This window comes from Stegodyphus dumicola, chromosome 8, assembly GCF_044657685.1.
Source record: "Stegodyphus dumicola isolate Sdum_Otavi_A_Nest chromosome 8, ASM4465768v1".
In the NCBI taxonomy this organism is placed as follows: domain Eukaryota; kingdom Metazoa; phylum Arthropoda; class Arachnida; order Araneae; family Eresidae; genus Stegodyphus; species Stegodyphus dumicola.
The window spans coordinates 122454960-122475104 of record NC_140775.1 but is presented as its reverse complement, the minus strand read 5'-3'; the positions used below and the strand labels follow the sequence as shown (position 1 = coordinate 122475104).

The 20145-nt window shown below is 32.1% G+C and overlaps 1 protein-coding gene and 1 long non-coding RNA gene across 2 annotated transcripts in view; one reads left to right on the top strand and one right to left on the bottom strand.

The window, feature by feature from the left end:
• The window catches only part of LOC118199928 (putative sodium-dependent multivitamin transporter), a 157743-nt gene that overhangs the window by 105684 nt on the left and 31914 nt on the right, over nucleotides 1–20145 (bottom strand). The window lies entirely within an intron of this gene.
• The window catches only part of LOC118199933 (uncharacterized), a 92715-nt gene continuing 88884 nt past the window's right edge, over nucleotides 16315–20145 (top strand). Inside the window, exon 1 of the long non-coding RNA XR_004760009.2 lies at nucleotides 16315–16364. This is a non-coding gene — a long non-coding RNA (uncharacterized LOC118199933). The remainder of the gene's footprint in view (nucleotides 16365–20145) is intronic.

The window sequence follows — 20145 nt, the reverse complement described above, 5'->3', positions numbered from 1 at the left end:
AATATCTAGAGCATTAATTAAATCATTATGGTAAGTTTAACTATTTAGCTTAAAACTATTTTATTTTATACATTAAAATAGAATCACAAGAAAATATGATTGCAGTTTTTAAATTATGTGATTTTAAAATACTTTTTGACTTGAAACGTGAACGATAATTTCTTCAAAGTGTTAGACTGTAATTTAAAATTTTATGCACTTTCTTTTAATATGCATTATCTAACATTATCTGTCGCCCAAACGGTATAGTGGTTAAGAAAGCGTTCTGGCCCGGGCTCGAATCGCTGTAAGAAAACGATGTTTGTAAATGTATAGTGTCGGTGCGGCATGGCGGCACTCCAAATATGCGGGGAGCCGAAAGTCCTCTCGTGTGGATTGGTGGGAGTGAAAAGGGGTGGAAGACCCTCGGATCCCCCGCGGGGTGCACTCCCTCAAAATTGGAGGTGGAAAATAGTAGTCCAACCTGTCTTCGGAGTTGGATCTGGCAACCATTGTTCCATGTAATGGAGACGATAATAACAGCAGCCTAACATTATCTTATAAAATTTAATGTTACTATTATTTTTTAAACAATGATCCTGTTTGTCATCCATTAGTGCTCCGCTACTTTTTATGTTACAGATTAAGTCCTGATACATATGATCTCAGTGTTATAAATTATTGGTTTGTAAGTATTGTATACCTTAAGAATTATATTTATATTAAACATTTGCTCATTTTAAAATTGTTAAAAGCGGAAATATTAAAAGCTGCAATTTTAAATAAATATACTGAATATGAAATAATCATTGACCGAAGCCATATACAACGGAGGGTGCACAGGTGCCAATGGATTTAGTTTCGAAACTTGGGTGGGCATCAACGTTTGTAACTGTAGAGAGTATGCAAAAGAGGGTTCACTTAATATTTCTGAGTCGTTCTCATGGGGACAGTGATCAGGTAGGTGCATATATGACACCATATTTCATTCTTCAAGATTGTCAGTTATAAATGAGTGAAGGTGGATAATACTATATTATTGCCATTAGTGTTCAAAGCTTATGACTGATGATAAAAACAAACGTTGACAATAAATTCGAATGTGCCTGACTTATAATAAATTCCATTGTGTTTTGGAAGCTGCCGGTACATCATCAGTAAATTCAAGCATGATATGCATTTTACGCTTATTTTCGTACGAAACATTAATCTTATACTTACAGGAAAATCACTTTTAGCACAATAACACTGCTCCCACCAGAAGCCGAGCGGTAAAGTCGCTGAACACTGGTGGTTCGGTCCGAGACTCGAAATACTGCGAACGGTCTGGCTGCATAGGCGTTTTCGTGGTTTTCCCATGTGTAACGTGTATACGAGAGAGTTCCTTAGAAAGTCCTCCATGAAGGCCTCCCTCCTCTTAGGCAGATAGCCCTAGTTTGCTTTGCCAAAATTAAACAACCAAATCAATGATACTGCATTAGTTGAATTCTACGTAATGATTAAATCTAAAAGTAAGATATTTAAACAAGTGCTTTTCCCCTTTTCTGAAAAACCATTTTTATTTTTTGAAGTGAAGAAAACACATTCTTTCAACATAAATTTTAGTTTTAGATAAAACAGTATTGACATTGAATCAGGCATGAAAACCTGATACGCCTGCTGGTTCAATTTATTGAAACTACAGAACTTCCTCCAATGATTCTTCTTTTTGAATTCGGGGAAAACTGAAACTATTTTTAGGAACCGTTAACAATTAAGCTAAGAAAAAATAGACAATTAATAATCATGTTTGAATGCTGGTTATGCAACTTGTGATGCGTGAGTGAATTTCCGTTTCGTAAAACTGTGCATAACAGCAGATTGTGAAAGTGACCTCTTGTGATGCGTTGAGAAATCTTTTCACCTTTTTATCCGTCTGTTATCACTATAGAGAAGAATATTCCGTTTTGCGTGTTCTCATGTTTCTTTATTTAGTTGTTAAAGAGTAGCAAATTTCTCAGAAATCTTTATCGTGCTATGATTACATCACAAAGAAGATGTGTTCGGATATCAATTCGGCAAAGAATACCCTTCCTGTTTTATTTTTGAGAAGCCAGTGGGCTATACGCATGTAGATGCAGTTCACAGTGTGAGCTTGTGTATATTTTATGATTAGTCACACCGAGTAATACTAACAGTAAATATTTTATATATTATTTCAGTTTAATCCTTCACAGAACGCAATCTATGTCAAAAATTAACCCTGATTAATATTTAGTTAACAGTATAATTTGTCGCGAATTTTTAGCCCAAAGGGCCTCAGCCCAGAAGGGCTATCTATTTCGTTTTCGCATTTTGCGTTGCTTCACTATAAATGTCAGTTCACTTTTCAAATTGTTGCCACCAAATATTAGAGCACTGTGTTATATTTAAAGAAATTGAATAATGAAGAAAGTGAATAAATGTATGTATGTCTCTCGCATTGACAAAACAACAGTACCTAGAGCCATCCAATTTTGAATAACGTGCGTTTCCACTTCAGTACGGGCATCTGGAAGCCCAAATTTGGAATTTGTTTCATTAACTATTTCATATTTTGTAAAACTTTCAGGAATTTTTTATTAATAAACTCAACGATTTCAAAGCTAGCAATGGCACAACTGTACCTAAAAAAAAAAAAAAAAAAAAAAAAAAAAAAAAAAAAAAACATTTTTATCTTTATCGCTCGAGACTGTGTATCGTAAATTCTAAAGATATGCTCATTTTAAAATTATTTTGTGATATTGCTGTTGAATTTTATGGTTTAAGTGCGAAGAACATGATATTTAATAAATAAAGGTAACGCACAAAACGTTGAAAAAAACTCCCCTTTCTGCATAATGTAAAATCTGAAACCTTTCAGATTTTTTTAATTTATTTATTAATCCAAAAGGGATTTGTCCCTTAAGGACTATTGTTTTCGTTTTGCGACTTTGCGTTGGTTCACTATAAATGTCCGTTTCACTTTTCAAACTGTTGCCACCAAAGGTTAAAGTCCTGCATTATATTTAAAGAAATTAAATAATGAAAAATCTGTATAAATAAATGTATGAATATTTCTCGCATTGTGTTAAAACAACGGTGCATAGAGCCATCCGATTTTGAATGACGTAATCCTGCTACGAATATGGCCATGTGGAAGCCCAAATTTGAAATTTGGAATCTATTTTATTATCAATTTCATATTTTGTAAAACTTTAACGAATTTTTGATTAACAAACTCAAAGATTTCAAAGCGAGCAATGGCAACGTTGTACAGAAAAAACATTTTTATCTCCAGCGCTTGAGTCTTTGTATCGGAAATTCTAAAAATATGCTCATTTTAAAACTATTTTGCGACATTGCTGTTGAACTGAATTTTATGGTTTAAGTGCGAAGAACGTGATATTTAATAAATAAATGTCACACACACAAAATGTTAAAAAAGGCCCCTTTGGACGTAATTTAAAATCTGAAACATTTCAGATTTTATTTATTTATTTATTTATTTTTTCCGAAAGCTCATCGAAGGGAATTTTCTCCGTTCTGCTTTTTGTTTTCAGGAAGTAGACTTGGCGTCCTTACAATTTGTTTTCCTCTCATCTGGTTTTGCCATTTTTAACAGCTCATTATAGAAATATTATTTTCACAATTGCTATTTCTAAAGGACTCATTCTTTAATCTGTGGTTCTAACGTAACTGCTTAACTTAAAATATTTTCGGATGTTAAACTGAAATCTGCATATCGAGGTCAGATTGCAATTCTTTCTTAATCTTTATTTTTTTTAATTTAACATTTTATTTCAGAATTTTAATGGTTCCTCAGTGTATTAGACTGCAATCTTATACGGTTTGTTTTAATTAACGTGTTATTTTTTTATGTTAAAATCCTTCCTGTCGTTCTGCTATATCGTCTACTTCACCAATGTATGTAAACGTAGGGAATTTGAAATAGGAACAAAAATCTAAGTTTTGTAGAGAGGTTGATAACAGCAGATGGCGCTGGTGAAACTCGGGTATTATCTGTCTTATACGTTGCTGCTAAATGCTGAGAGTTTGACCTTCATTAAAAATTCAGGGAATAGTAAAGCCATGTTATTAGGCTTCAAATTTAAATTTTGACTCATAAATACTTCGAATGTTCGTGTTCTATCACTCTTGCGAGATTTGAAGTTAATTTTGCTAACTGTTTTAATTGTGCATTTCAGGTTGAAGCTCAGACAGGTTCTTTACCTGTTTACGTTGTTGTATTAGTGGTTTCACACTGATATTTAAAGACAGCAGTAAAATTCCTTTGACCGTCTGGAAAATTAGACTAGAGTTTGATCTAGACTAAGTAGAGTTCAACCATATAGTCTGAAGTTTCAGACTGAATTTTTTCTCATTTCCACTAAGTTAAAATACAAGCAAAAGGGAACTGCTATCCTTGAATAAAGCACTTTACTTATAATTTAACTTTTAAATTTGAGTATTAAAACAAAACAAATGTCTATAATTTTAGGAAAACTAACTGCGATATAACTATTCGGATTTTGTTTCCAATACTTTTCAGAATCCTTTGGAAAAAGCGTTTTTAAGCAAAATGATCAGCGCAAACGATAAAGTCGCCAATAATGGTACAATTGATACCAAACGGAATATCTTCGCTGGTAGCCTTTTACGCTTCATTTTTAAAACAAGTGGCAGCCATTTCTTATCAGACTAATTGTTTCTTTCAATACTGGCATACAATTATATAGAATTTTTACAAGATAGTTAAATTTTATGCCCTAAGACCATTCGCTGTAATTAAGTCAATTAGGACGCAATCACACCGCTCACCGGAAAACGAAAATATAGAAAAGGCAAAACCAAGGGAACGAAGTAAAGCATTGCGAAAACTAACGAAGTAAAGCATTGCGGTTTTACATAATTTCTGAGTAAGCTATCCGTACGAATTGAAATAATTCTTGCATTTAATCTAGTATTCCAAATTAAGATATAACTTGAAATTAATGTACATAATTACTGAGAGAATTTAATTTTTGTAGCGTAGTTTACGTGAGAAGAGATCACTTCTCAACCACTTGGGGTCACGTGATAAGAACCGGCGAATCAGGATGTTGAACCATGAAAGCATAGTAAATTCTTAAATTAATGTCTTTTTACAAATTTATTGTCTTTATTTATTGGCTTTTTACAAAATTTTAAACCATATTAAAATGTTTATGCTTTCAAAATAAAAAATTCTTAGAACTAACATTTGCTAACATTTTTTATGTGTATACTATATCCTATCGCCAACAAAGTCTACTTGGCGAGATTTGCTCCGGCGAAACAGAAAAGTACCTTTTATTATTATTATTATTATTTTGAATAGTAATTTGGTCTGTAATTTTTAACATAAAAATGTGACATATAAATCAAAAAGTGCATTATTTGAAACATATTTAAACTTTTACATAATCTGTTCAATCACATTGGTTTGGTTTATGGCAAAGCACACGACTGATTTAACTTGGAACTAAAATGAACGATTTTTGGTCAAATCGATTGGTAATTCTTTTGGATTTTGAATCAAATAGATTGGTAATCGAACAGTTTGGTGATTCTTGCCCAAGATATGATTTCAAAGAAATGGAAACACTGTCTAAAACAGATTTTTCTTTAAGTAGCAATTAAATTAAGCGCTTAGAAAAAAGAAATTTATTTTTATTATGGTTGCATAAGTAAAGAAAATAGATATATTTACTGTTACTTTCTTTTACGACTGAAATGAAACTGATAGCAATTTTACAGTTTTAATAGAAAAATAGCACAAAGAAATAGTTTTTATGTGAAGCAAGAGGTTGAAAATAAAAAGACAAATTCCCGAACCCCTCGGTTAAGGTACTCCATACATGTGCTAATGACAGTAAAAGGTTTTACTTTTTATGTCACTTCTACTTAAATTTTCCTAAAACTTAATATCTTGCATTCATATGTAATTTAAAAAATGGTTTTTAAATTTTTTCAGTTTTATAATGCATTTAGTATTTCATTTTTCCTCTTTGCCAAATAGTTATTCTGACTATTTTGAGGAAAGCTACTGGAGAATTCCTTTAAAATAAAATAAAATTATGAAACAAATCTCATTTTATTCACATTTTATTGTTTCCGTTAGGAAAAAGAAACCATTTATACCATATTCCTTTATTTTGAAATGAAACATAAAATAAAATTATATATATATATAAAAGGAATACAAAAAAGAAATTTTCTAAAAAATAGAAAAAAGTAAAAGAATAGAAAAGGGTAATATTTCCGTTTAATAGTCTTTCCTCCAGAAGAAATCATATCCGATATTATCTAATTCTGTAGTTAGGTAATGGGAAAAATGCGATACTCATAAGTCTAGCTAGAATCAAATTACATTCTCTTCCTTGCTTTTAAAAGAAATAAAATATTACTAAAAACATTTGGAGTTTAAATTTTCAAAAATGATGCATTATTTGACCTTAAATACATTCGTCGGAATATTGAATGCGCACCTACATTAGTATTTTGTGAAACGTCATGCCTCATGATTCTATTTGCAAGTAAACACTTTTTATGTTACTAGGACACTGTTCTTCACAAATCAAGTTGATATCCCAATGTGTATCCATTAAACATTATTAATACATTGCACTGTGATCATTTTTTTAGATGCACACATCAAAGTTGAACCTTGAAACAGATTTTGTTTTTCAGAATATTACAACAGAACAGAGGGGTTAGCCATGGTAATCCCTCTTAGTCCTTTACCTGTTGATATCTATATGCATTAGTATGAATCAGTATTATTTAAAATTTTAAATTTCCTTGTGTGGATCCGCTATTTTGACTATTTCTTTCTCCTGTTTCATGGTAATAAAGATGACGTAAACTATTTTTTTTCTGTAATGAATTGATTGATCCTGCCATACTATGCTAGGTATCCAGTTCTCATCCATTTCTCGACATCTTAGTCACACTCAACATATTCATACACAGTATTACTATTTACCTTAAACTTTCATTGATTTGCTTTCCACCACCATTCGAAATTCCATATTTTCGTTCCAGATATGAACACTGTTATCTAATTCTATAGTTAGGTAAAGGGAAAAATGCGATACTCATAAGTCTAGCTAGAATCAAATAACATTCTCTTTGCAGCTACATGCAGGATTACTTGCAATGTGGTTTAATTTACTTTGTTCGAACCAAGATAGCCTTAATATTTCGCGCTAAGGAACATGAGACATACGATAGGAAAAAACATACACATAAATACCTTGATGTCCAGTACTGTTGGTCAGAAAATTATAAAAATACAAAATATAATACATATCCTTTTATGTTTTAATTTTTATAGTAGCTGGTAAATCAAATCAAGATAATTTTTTAAAAGTTATATTTCATATTTTTATACCTAGGCATTATTTACTAACCCTTATTACTACACAATAATTTTGAGATAATTTATGTTAACTTATTCTGTTCTCAAATGTTTGAGACAATAAGAGACAGCAGACAGAAGTTTAAAATATTCAGTAAGAATACTCGCTTGTTCTAAGTGAAGCGGGGACTTTGTAAAAATATACAGCATTTCTGCCGGTATATTATCCATAACGTTTGGTATCTTTAGATATCACGAACTGGAATCAAACTTTAGATAGAATGACAGCAAATTATCAGTAATTCTAAAAGTTAAAGACAAAAATCTTAAGAAGGTTTAAAATACCCTTTTATTAAATTAGAACATGAATATAAATGCACGATTATTGCTTACAGTTCAGTCAACCTATTGTGGCGATGTAACATTAAGTAACAGTAACTTCAAATTTAAAATAAGTAGTAGTCGACGACTTCACAATTCAGTTTAATGCGAAGTTAGCTCCCAAACCTAACCGGCGTAAATATACAAATATCGGCAGCTATGATGCAAGGCCGAAGATTACAAATCTAACCCGAACTAGCGGCAACCTAATAACTTTGCCTCGAAGAGCAGAACACGCTCTGAATTAAACTGCTAAATCCTTCCTTTGAATACTATCTCTTTGCACCCAATTTAAAATCTGGTAGGGAAACGGAAAACAGAAGCGACAGTAACCCATCTAACATGCAAACCCCTTCCCCCCTCTCATATAACCTCCTTATCCCAAATGTTCTTTTTACTTGTCGATGTTAGATGTTGATTGACCCTCACCCATGTAAAGATCAACTAGACTCATCCCATCCTCACCCCATCTACACGTGCCTCAAAGACGAAAATCGAGTACTGTATAGTAAAGTAATTTTTTTATTTATGTATTTTTATTTATAATGTACTGTATTTAGAAGTTAAATGTATTATTTATATGTTTTAGTATTTTTAATCGTTTATTTGATTACTATTAAATAGCTCATCACTCACTCATCATTTATAGCTCATCACTAGGAGATATGCTCAGTAAACACAGTAACATTTATTCCCAAATTCATGGTACGAACGGTTGTTCGGAAAGTAACTTGGTTAGACGCAATTTGAAATAAAATGCGCACAATTTGCAAAATATGTACAGTCGAGAATTGCAGAAATGCTCCATTGATCATCAAATATAAAGCTATTGATGCAGGATTAGCGTCCTCTCGTCTGTACGCGTCTAACAATGTAGTTCGTTACTTGAAAATGGGCACTTCAAGAACGTTACGACCTTTCCCTCATTTACGATCATCATTTCCACATAGAGGGAGCATTAGGGAATTTCCGAAAGTTAGAGAACTCAATCTTCTGCAGTAGACGTTACCATAGGTGAGAGGAATTCAGAGGGGGGAAAATCGACTTATTCTAAAGTCTAACAGATTATAATGCAGATTTCAATATGTTGCAGTAACTGAAATAAAATGCAGGAATAAATCTAAAGGAAGACAAAAAAATACGATGATCGTAACTAAATATGTGTGCATGAAACTGCTTTACTACAATATATCCCTGGAATGCTTATACGGTAGAACACAAAAAGCAAACAAAAGCTTCAAAAGTAAAGTTCAATCCCAAAAATATTTATTTGAACAAGTAGCTCTAAATTTACGAACATATAATAGCTTTCATACAAATCAAGACAGATGTTCTAAGCGTATTAGATTTTCTTGGAGTTGTTCATATTTATCCTAATACTTAAACTAAAAGGCTCTTTCAAAGCGGGATAAAGAACGAATTATCGAATCCAGGCGTTTCCATTGGAGGTAAAAATTTCCAGGAAAAAAAATTGAAGTTTGATTGCGTCAAAGACGAGAAAAGCTAAATGCAATGAGGAGGGAATAGGTTATAAATGAGATCAATTTTTATGTATTAGTATATATTTTAGTATAAATACAATAATCGGAATTTAAAATGAGTTTTTTTTTAAAACTGGTTTACGCATAATTTCCTAACTTCAAAAATGGTGGGTCAAAATATTATTATCCCACTTTTATGAAATTCTGCATGCTTTGTTTTTATATTTTTTCTAATCCATGCACTAAAACAAAATTAGATTTCTTGGATACGTTCTTAAAAATGGTCTTCCGTTTGAGTTACAATACAGTAATTAGGCTCGAAAATCCTGTAATTATTTTTCGATCGTCTCTGAAGTTTCGTTTTGATCCATCTCTATTATCTTTTAAATAAAAATAGTAGAAGGTATAATATAGCTTATTTTTAGTGCATATAATTCATGTTTTAAACACGTCTCGTTGTTTTTTCAGCAGCACTTTTGAATTTCTTCAAAAATTTTCCTTACTTTTTATATTTAATTTTTAGTTTTGTAAAATAATAATTATTTAATTAAAACCAAACTGTGGTTAAAATGTTTATATATTACGTTTTTTTTTAAATTACTCCGAACGTGTTCGTTACCTTAATCAGAATTGAATATAGACTGAACCTCATTTTGATTTTCATGAAATTGATTTTCATGAACTCAACTTATAAGATATTTCTCCCACCTTCTTGGCATGCCTTCGTGGTGTGGTGGTCTGCACGCAGGGTGCGTATTCTAGAAGTCCGTGGTTCAATTCCTGGGGAAGGTGTTGCCCATTTTTCATGACTCCTGTTTCCAAAAAAATACCTAATGACTCTACAAGTGAGTGGCGCCCGAACTAAAAGGGTGGTGGATGATGGTTCTTCACTCCCAAGATTTGGCGACTGGGACCCCTAAAAACCCTAATCGCCCTTTAAAAGGGGGTATATAAGGTATTTCTCCCACCTTCTTGGCATGCCTTCGTGGTGTGGTAGTCCACATGCTGGGTGCGTATTCCAGAGGTCCTTGGTCCGATTCCTGGCGAAGGCGTTGCTCATTTTTTCATGACTCCTGCTTCCACAAAATTACCTAATGACTCTACAAGCTTAGCTTAAGCAGCCGTTCTTTCACTATACATTTTAAATTTGCTTTGTTCAGTTTTGATTTAGTAGGCAGTGTAATATATACTATAGCTAGGCAATTATAATTTAGAAAAAACGTACTAGCTGTGTTGCAAGTAAAGTAACTGTTGTCTCTGATAAATATAGGTATTTATTCTTTGTCGATAAGGGTTGTCAAATTCAAATTTTTAAGTTAAAACTCTATAATTGTCAAATTCAAATTTTAATGTCAAATTCAAATTTTAAGTCAAAACTCTATAATCTATAATTTTAAGTTAAAACTCTATAATAATATTAATACCAAACGCATTTAAATGTATTTTGGGACTATCATTGTAAAAAGAGTTTTGCATGTTGGGCAGCACTGAAATCTCGAAAACTTTAGAAAAAAAAATTCTGCTGCAAAATTCTTGCAATTTGTACAGATTTTGTCGTTTCTGCTGATGTAATGATGTTCTTGTTATAATTATTTGAAAATGATGAAGTGTACCACCTACCTCGTTTTTAGGATATCGTTTCACTATCTCACTTTTAGTATGAGAAGACCCTATATTTTTTCCCTTTAACTATTTACTCTTTTTTGGCTAAAATCCAATCAAAAATTTCTTTTGAAAGTGCTTAATATTTTATCATAAAAAGCAAATATAGATCTATATTGCCATAACCTAGTAACACTGAACATAACAAATTCATAATTTCAAGCTTAAATCATTCTCATACATATTTCCGCTCTAACAAAGCTTCAAAGAGTAAAGTAAAATGATTTCAACAGAATTTTCTGTTTTAAAATGTTTGTACGATTCTTTTCTAAATTGGACTTGTACATTATAATTTTAAGATTTTTATCTCGAAATTATGAGTGTTGTCGTTTCAATGAAACACGCAACAAAGGAAACTCAAGAATATTTTTCTTCGATTGTTTTCTAATTATCCTAAAATCTTTCTCATTGTTAAGTCATTTGATTCATCCTTAAAATTTATTACTCACGCAATATTATGCAAGATGTAGTCCTTTGAGGTAGTGCTTTATTTATCGTAAATTTAATTTTTGAGTTTTAAACTACGGATATTTTTCAATCATGTTTAAATTCTTTATACAATAATCATTTTTTAGTTTTATATATGCATTGATTTTTCACGACACTGGATGATTAAGTAGCAAATTCGTTAAAATTAACTGTACACTTATTTTACAGAAATCTGGCTAATTGCAAAATTTAGGGTTTTGTAGAAATCCTACCTTTATCCATAAGTGTATCTTTAGCCGCTAATAAAAATGTTATAATTATAAATAAAATTTTAATTTAATATTTAATTTTAAGTGTAATTAATTGCTTCATTGATGTCGTTAAACCAAATATGAGATTTTATAAGGAGAAAAATTCAAAATTTATTGGCTTTAAATTCAGTAGCAAAGACATCCAAAACCTTCCAAGAGACAAATATAATATTTTTACTTTCATTGAAAGTAAACTTTTATAGTTTTTTAAAGGCACTAATTGAAAATAATAACCCATAAATTGTGCGTTTCCTTTTATTGAAGTTGGCATGCATATGTTTTCCATTTGTTATGAAAACCTGGCAATTGCTCATATTCATGATCAGTTATATGTACAGCACGGATTTCTTTTCCGAGGAAGTGAGATCTATTTTCTGAAAATTTGTTTAATTACTATTATTATTTTATTCCCGAGATATAAAATATTTCCTAAAGAGTTCCTGAGAATATTAGATATTAATTCGAATTAGATTAATTTCATTTGAGGGATGTTTCATGTTTGATATTGTCTCCTAGAATTTTTCTTTAAATTAATATTAAATGTAATTAATAAAAATTTATTTTAAGAAATATTTTGAAACTTCTTCCCAAACTGAATTTTAGGGAATATCACGTCCCAAAAAATACCAGACCTCTCCAAATGCAGCACATCACTTTCAAAAGTGTTGCTTATCTTCATCTTCACTTTGTTGCGTACTGAAAATTTATCTCCTTGACCTAGGTCTCAAGAGACGCAAAGTTTATAGATAATACTATAGATGACCATTAACTGCGTTTTTAAAATAGGTTTTAAACATAAAACGATACAATGACTGAAATCATTTCAGAACCTACAAAGATGGAGATTCCAGATCACCCGGATCTTGTATCGGCTGACGTCAGTTACGAATTTTACTTGAATGTTAAAAGTAAAGTTTATATTTGTGAATAGTTGAGTAATTCATCTGGTGAATAAAAGTAAAATGAAACTAATAATAATATAGATGCCTCTGCACAATTATTTCAGAAGCTCTGGTTTAGGAAAAGGAGATGTATTGTTGAAGCGCAATTAATAATAAAAATCATATTTCATAGGCTGCAAAAAAGGGAATTTGTATGGAATGTAAAGACTTGTGTGATATGTAAAGACATACAAAACGAAGTAAATGAATATTACAACATTTTTAAATCCAGCAACTGAAGTTTCCTTTTCACTGTTTCATTTTTATAGTTACATTCAGAGAAAGATTAAACTTCAATAGAAAATGACATAGATATATTATAACCAATATAAATGTTAGAAAAATATGTAAGTTTTAATGAAATTGAATGATTCAAATTTTCTGTGATTAGAATGTTTTGCATTCCCGTTTGAATTCCCGTTGAAGTTTGTCTACATTTATTTTGTTACAACAGAACTATAATAATGTCTGGAGGAAGGGAATTATCGTCATTTGTAACTTAGCAAAATGATTTTTCTAATAACAATTAAATAGAAGATTTCGTAGAGCTGGTTTACCCGTGATTTAATTGCAACACTTAATTCAGTGCCAAGACGGATAGTATTACCGCGTCTATACATGCACCAACCGAAGAAGATAATGCGAACCTGAATAAGCAAAACTCTACTGCAATCAAAAAGATAAATAATGCAATCAGAAAGATTATTGATGTATTTTTGCAAAAAAGAATGTAAAGCGAAAGAATCTGTAAGAAAATTTGTTGTTATACTTGGAAATAGTTACATGTGTGAGTACATGAAGTAACTATAAGACTGACATTTATTAACACATGAAGGTTTTCTTGACCTATGAATACTAATCTTACGATAAACACTGTATAAGACTTTTTGGTTGCTGTTATTGTTATTGCTGTAGAGCCATTAGGATTTTTTGAAGCAGGAGATCTGAAAAAGGAGCAATGACCTGGCCGGGACTCGAACTTTGACCTCTCGAATACGCGCCGAGCGTGCTAGCCTTTACACCATGAAGGCATGCTAAGAAGGCGGGAGAATTACCTTATATACTCCTTCTTTTAAAGGGCGAATGGGGATTAGGGGAACCAATCGCCAAATCTTGGTGGTGAAGAATCATCATCCACCACCTTTTTTAGTTCGGACGCCACTGTACAGACAATAGGTATTTTTTGAAAGCAGGATAAATGAAAAATGAACAGTGCCCTCCCCGGGACTCTAACCATGGACCTCTCGAGTAGGTGCCGAGTTTGCTGACCATTACACTACAAAGGCATGCTAATAGGGCGGGAGAAGTGCTTTATGTACTCCCCTTTTAAAGGGCCAATAAGAATTAGGGGACTTATTCGCCAATAGGAATTAAGGGACCTATTCGCCAAATCTTGGAGGTGGAGAATCATTATCCGCACTTTTTTTAATTCGGGCACCGCTGTAGAGTCATTAGGTTATTTGGAAGCGGGAGACGTGAAAAATGAGCAATGCCCTCGCCGGGACTCGAACCTCGCACTTTGCGATACACACCGAATGTGCTAGCTATTACACCATGAAGGCATGCTAAGAAGGCGGGACATTACGTTTCTCAATGGATAAATATTTGATCAAAAGCAAGCGAAGTTTTGCGAACGTTCCTGAGCCTACAGAAGCCAAGTATATATCGATAATGCATTCAAGAGAAGGACGGAAAATCCCATTTAGACATATCTCGTTATCCACTGCAAGTGATTTGAACTAACATATCTCGTTTTCGGGAAACAGTGCGCTTCATCTAAAGGCTACACCGTCCATGGTGGCACTATACGAAGTATGATTTAATTTCATTATTTCTATCCAACAAAAATTTATTAATTTCAATAAAACACTATTGGAGCCTTAGTTTTGTTTTCTGAAAGTTTTCTAAGTTTTAATACATAAGCGAGTACAATCCATTTTCTGAATTCATTCAATTATTTCCAAAATTCCCGGTAGCAAAGACGTGATTTTTAGAGAAATTTAAGAAATTCTGGAGGAAAAAATTAAAATATTGTTACGAATTTTGTAATTAGTGATTTTAGTGCATTTTGAAATTATTGTATTTTTTAGCGTAATATAACGCGAAAACTCTAGAGAGGAGCTATGGCGGAAAAGTGAGATTACAGAAGAAATCCATTTAGCATTTAGTAAATGGATATTTCGGTAATTTGGCGAGATATCGCCAAGCTCACAACGGTTTTAGCGACTTATTTTGTCGCCAAATTTGACGATAAATCGCCAAATGGTCGCCACACCGTTTGACGACATTTTAGTCCAGTCCCTGTATTACCATAATAGGTATTGCAAATGAATAAATGTAATTGACCACTATGTTAGCTGTAATCGTAATTCGGCATTCATACTGCTTTCCAGTAATTCCGAGAATCAGAAATTACTAGAAATATCTCGGCGGCCGGTTAAAAACTATATAAGGCCGGAGAGAGCTTCTGCCGTCAGTTAGTTGCTTAGTTATTGTTACTGGGAGTTGTTAGTTCAGCGTGAACTGAGAAATCTCCGCTTTTTTTATATAGCTTTATCTTAGGTACCCCTTACTTTGCGTTGTGTTTAACGTTCTTAGTAGCTTGAAGTGTGTAAGACTTTTACTTAGTGTAAATCTCAATTACTGTAGAAATTGACGAATCTTAAGAACTAGTTAGCGAATAATAGCTTAAGTCCGTGTGGGAAGAAACAACAAGATGGAAAGGTAACTAACCCTTTATTATTCCAATAAGATTTAACAAAACTCCGTCTTGAAGTGTATAATCAAAGCCGACACTTGGGCTTGAACTTAAGAGACTAAGAGCTAAACTAAAACTAAAATTAACTAAAGAAATATAGCCGAAGCTATCAAGTTTCTTATGCAGTTGGCCCCTTAAACACCAGATGACTGCTAAGCTATCAAGGGCCTGAGTACGGCCGAGCGTAATAACAGCTTTGAGAGAGAGAGAGAGTGTGTGGCCAAAAGGCAGACGCGCGTAAATCAGAAACTCTGATTCTCTCTCTAAGACCAAAGAACTTCGCGGTTAAATACCGCTCTTCCTCATTATGTATTCAGACGTGATTCTAAAACTACGTTCTGGCCGGAAGTCGTAAGTTGAAGTTAAGAATTTGACAGGAAAGGAACTTTAACTTAAAATTTAACTGTTAATAAAATTAACATAATTCTTACAAGTGTAACTACTAATTATACCCTGTGATACTGTAAACAGCTGTGCGAGTATTTCTGAGGAAAATTCCAGAATATTGAATGTTTTTATTTTATGAAAATAAATTTTACTAACCTATCATCGGACTTATGTGCATTCAATGTGTTACTGTGTTACGAACAGAAAGCACCCAACTATATAGAGAAACTCTAGGTACATACAAAAGTCAAAGGAGAACATATGTTAGTTACAATGATAGTATCAATTTTCTAGGCGCAAAAGTTTCTATTCTAAACTCTGAAAAATGACCAAATCTAATCTCTAAATGTTCTGTTTTAATCGCTATCATTCTTTAAGCAACTGAGATGTTATCTAAGTGTTGAGTTCAGTGCCACAATGCAAATCATTTTTCAACTCAAACCATTTATTTACTTATTTTTTAAATTAGTTTTATCACTTTGTGCATCGTAAACAAAGAACGTTTCTTGGCAGAGAGGTCAGAAGTTATCATATGCACTCTGTTACTGTGGATGAAATAAATGTCTATTAGAGCCATTAAAATTGCATTACAGGCTGGAGAGGTAGTATGATTTAAGCATGATTACCGGGTATTCTACGCAGAGATCACGTTTGACTGTATGTCATGAAATTTCTGTTATTTGAATTATTGAATTAATTTGCATTAATATTTCCAGTGCTGAAATGTGAATTGAATAGGAGCTATCTTTAAATGATCTTTTCTCTAAAAGATAAAAGAAAATAAGATTTCTATTCCAAAACTAATATCAAAAATGAAAGTTTCTTTAAATAGTCGACAGTCGCCAGTGAGTATAGAGAAGTGCAGCTATTTCTCGAAACCTAATACTTTGATGATAACAAGTGTGATATAGTTGAGTCAGGTAGGATATGAAAAGATTTCCATAGGCATTTAAAGCAAACCTAAGTATAGTACCTTCTAGAAGTATTTCACATCTGTCTTTCGAGTATACGTAGGCTGACAACACAATGATATTAATGTAATATTTAAACTTTTCCTTTTGAATCGGAAAAGGCACATTCTTTCACACTTTGGTTCCACATTCCAGAAACGCGAAAAACCTTCAGAATAAAGGTATCATACTTATAACTCCTCTACGACGAACTCGAAATGTCATCTAACTATATATTTACTATAATGTCATCTAACTATATATCGATAGCATGTCCATAAGTATTACCTGTTCTTTAATTTCGCAATTGTTGGCATAAGCATATGACGGCCAATTACAAAAATGTTTTAAATGAAATATATCCATGTAACAGAGTCTTTAACTTGGTAAAGCTAATATTGTTAACGTTACGAACTAAAACTTTAATACAGTGCATCTCTTCATACGCAGTAAGAATTTATCGTTACTAGAACATGTAAAAGAAAACAAATAATATCATTGCATGATGAAAGTTAACCAAATTACTGAACTTTTTGAGAATTTTTTTAGATATCTCGCTTCTGGAAAGATATCATTTTGTCTTTCCTTATAAAGTAGATTAAAAAATAATTTTAAAAAAATTGATTAAGGATATGTTTTCCTCTTAATATAATTCAGTGATATTGTTTTGTAATTTACGAATACATAATGCTCTTTAATTTATAATTTTGTTACATTTTTTATGTCAAAAACATTTTTACGCAAGGAATTGACAAATTTTAAAACTCAGAAATAGGTTAATAATACTTAAATGCAGTTTTATTTCTTTAGGATCATAAATTAATAGTTATACAAAAATCATTATTTGGCCAAATGTATTTTCCATTTTAAAAAAACAAATTATGCTAATAATAGTATATAAGTTGGTCATGTACTAGTACTTAAGCCTACTACTGTTTTCTAGAATATGAGTTTTAAGATTCTACTATAAATAAATTCGCGTTGTCTGAAAAACTTTGTATTCTAAACTTTTCACGACAGTCAGCATGTCAGAAAACTGATTTTTCAATTTTAGTTAATATAAATTTAAATATTTCAATCAGAAGTTTATATATGACCACTGAATTTTGAGGAAACATGGTCTAAGACTTCAGTATATAGATAAGGTTTGTAGTACGGAAGTCAAAGCTTTTGAGTTTTATTAAATCTAACTATCGAAAAGAACATTTCAAGGGAATCTGGCTCATATGTATATTACAAGTGACGAAAGTCTCGAAACCTCCCACGCAGAAAGCCCATTTGTTGAGATATGGACCCTATTAGCAGCCGGAATGGTATTTGATTTACATACAGAGCATGGTTTACATTTCAAAACTTTAAAATTTTTAATGAGATGCAATTTAATAAGACCTTTAATAATGCAGTCTTCGGTATGAGCAGGAATTTTTTTAACAACGGGCTCAGTTTAAACCTTTAATACTCGTATATAGAGTTACTTATCATCAGTCTAAATGAAATCGAATTATTTTTAAAAATAAATATCTGTCGAATATATATTAGTTCATTCTAAGTTACTTCGTATTAGCTACTAAAAGTAAAAATTAGTGAACTTGACTAATCGATAAAATCTTAACTATTTGGCTAATACGTCTAAGCCTAAATAAAACAGCTTAGCAGAATAACACCTCGGTCCATAAAATTTTCCTTTGCAGACGAACAAGGTTTTGCAATTTAATCACAAAAGCAGTCTGTAAATAAATGAATAAAGTATATCTGCCGTATTTTGAAAATTTTCTGACTTTATATAGCTTTTGACATTAGGTATGTCTTTAACGAAGCCTTTCCAGAGGTTTTGTAGAATTATGTTACATTATGCTCTTAAGTGCTTACACATTTGCTTTATATCAAATATGTCCACTCTAGCACTGCACTACCACATATTGTTGACTGAAAACCCATACATTATAAATATCCAATAACCTTGATGTTCGCCTGCGACCTGCATCTACAATATACGACAATCTCCGGTTTCCTTTATTTTTAAGTAGTTGTTGAATATTTTGAGCTGCCTCTCACCAGTGACCTCATAAGTTGAGCGCCAGTAAGTGTAAGTCATTGGCGATTATGTGCTTCAATAGGCACTGGTTTGCTTCACTTTAAAAAATTTTTAATATATCTAAATTTATTCTGGTCCTCCACAATGGTGAGCTATGGGTGTCCTCAGGTGACATACTATTTTGTAGATCATTGATTGCTGCCTGGTTAATGAAATCATTGATTAATGACAACAACTCGTGGGGTTCACTTTCATTTTAATTCAAAAACCTAGCTTGGACACTGGCATGCTTCTATATGATTTCAAACGTTACTAAATTCATATCCATTGGTAAACTATAGGTTATCGTCAACGTACTAATCACAGGTTGCCAAGAGGATTAAATAGCTGAATGTACAACCCTGTTGTGCTTTATACCCTTCCAACACTCCTTAAGTCTTGTGCTATATATGCGCATCCCAACTGTACCGGTCCCAAGTCTTATCTCCTAATTTATCTTTTGGTCTATTGTCTTATTTTGCTTTTATGATAATTCCTCCTCTTCGTCCGGCGAACTAATAAAAAAGAAACTTTTCATTTAAATGTACCAGCGGTTTGTCGGAAATAATTATCAATCTCATATTTTAGATTAAAACAAAATCTAAAGAGGGGCTTAGTGTTTCTCTGAGGAAGATATCGTTGTATTACAAATACTGTCGGGGAGAACAAACAGCAGGTCAACGGTCCATATAAGGCTAAAGAGTTCTATCTTACTACATGACTAATAAAATTTATCATCTTTATTGCCCACAAATTTCTTGATTCTGCTCACGATTTCTTGATAATGTACAGTGAATGCACGCATGTGCAAGCCATGATGTACTTAGAGACTTATTATCCTATATGATATTTTAATTTTCATAAATTTTCATTGCTTTAAAGTTTTATGCATCTCGTTATCCTATATTAATTGCACTTTAAACATAAGGACATAAATATTTACAAAAAATATACTTAGAATAACATTTTTAATTTTGTGAATTTTATATTTGGTCACTATGTTGATTTATTAGAAAAACTGTTTACAAATGTGATTTTAAATTAGTATAAAGTATTATTATAAAAACAATGTCTTTCAATTATTCCAAAATGCGTTCACAAATATTGATTAAGCAAAATATACTATATTGCTCGCTGTGCCTGAATGCATCTTAAAACAGTCCTCACAAATACAGAAACACCCTCATAAAATCGCTAAAAACGACATATTCGATCCGTGCTCATATCCTGGCGAACGAGCTCGCTGCATGGGAATTTTCAAGGTTTTTGTTATGAAAAACGTAAATATGAGTCGTTTCCCTTGAAAAGTGTTGTACAAGGCATCTCTTCTCTCAGGTAGTTATCCCTGTTTTCTTTTCTTAATCCAAATGCAGAAAGTGACCCTCTTTGCTATAAGCAATCATAAATTATGAGA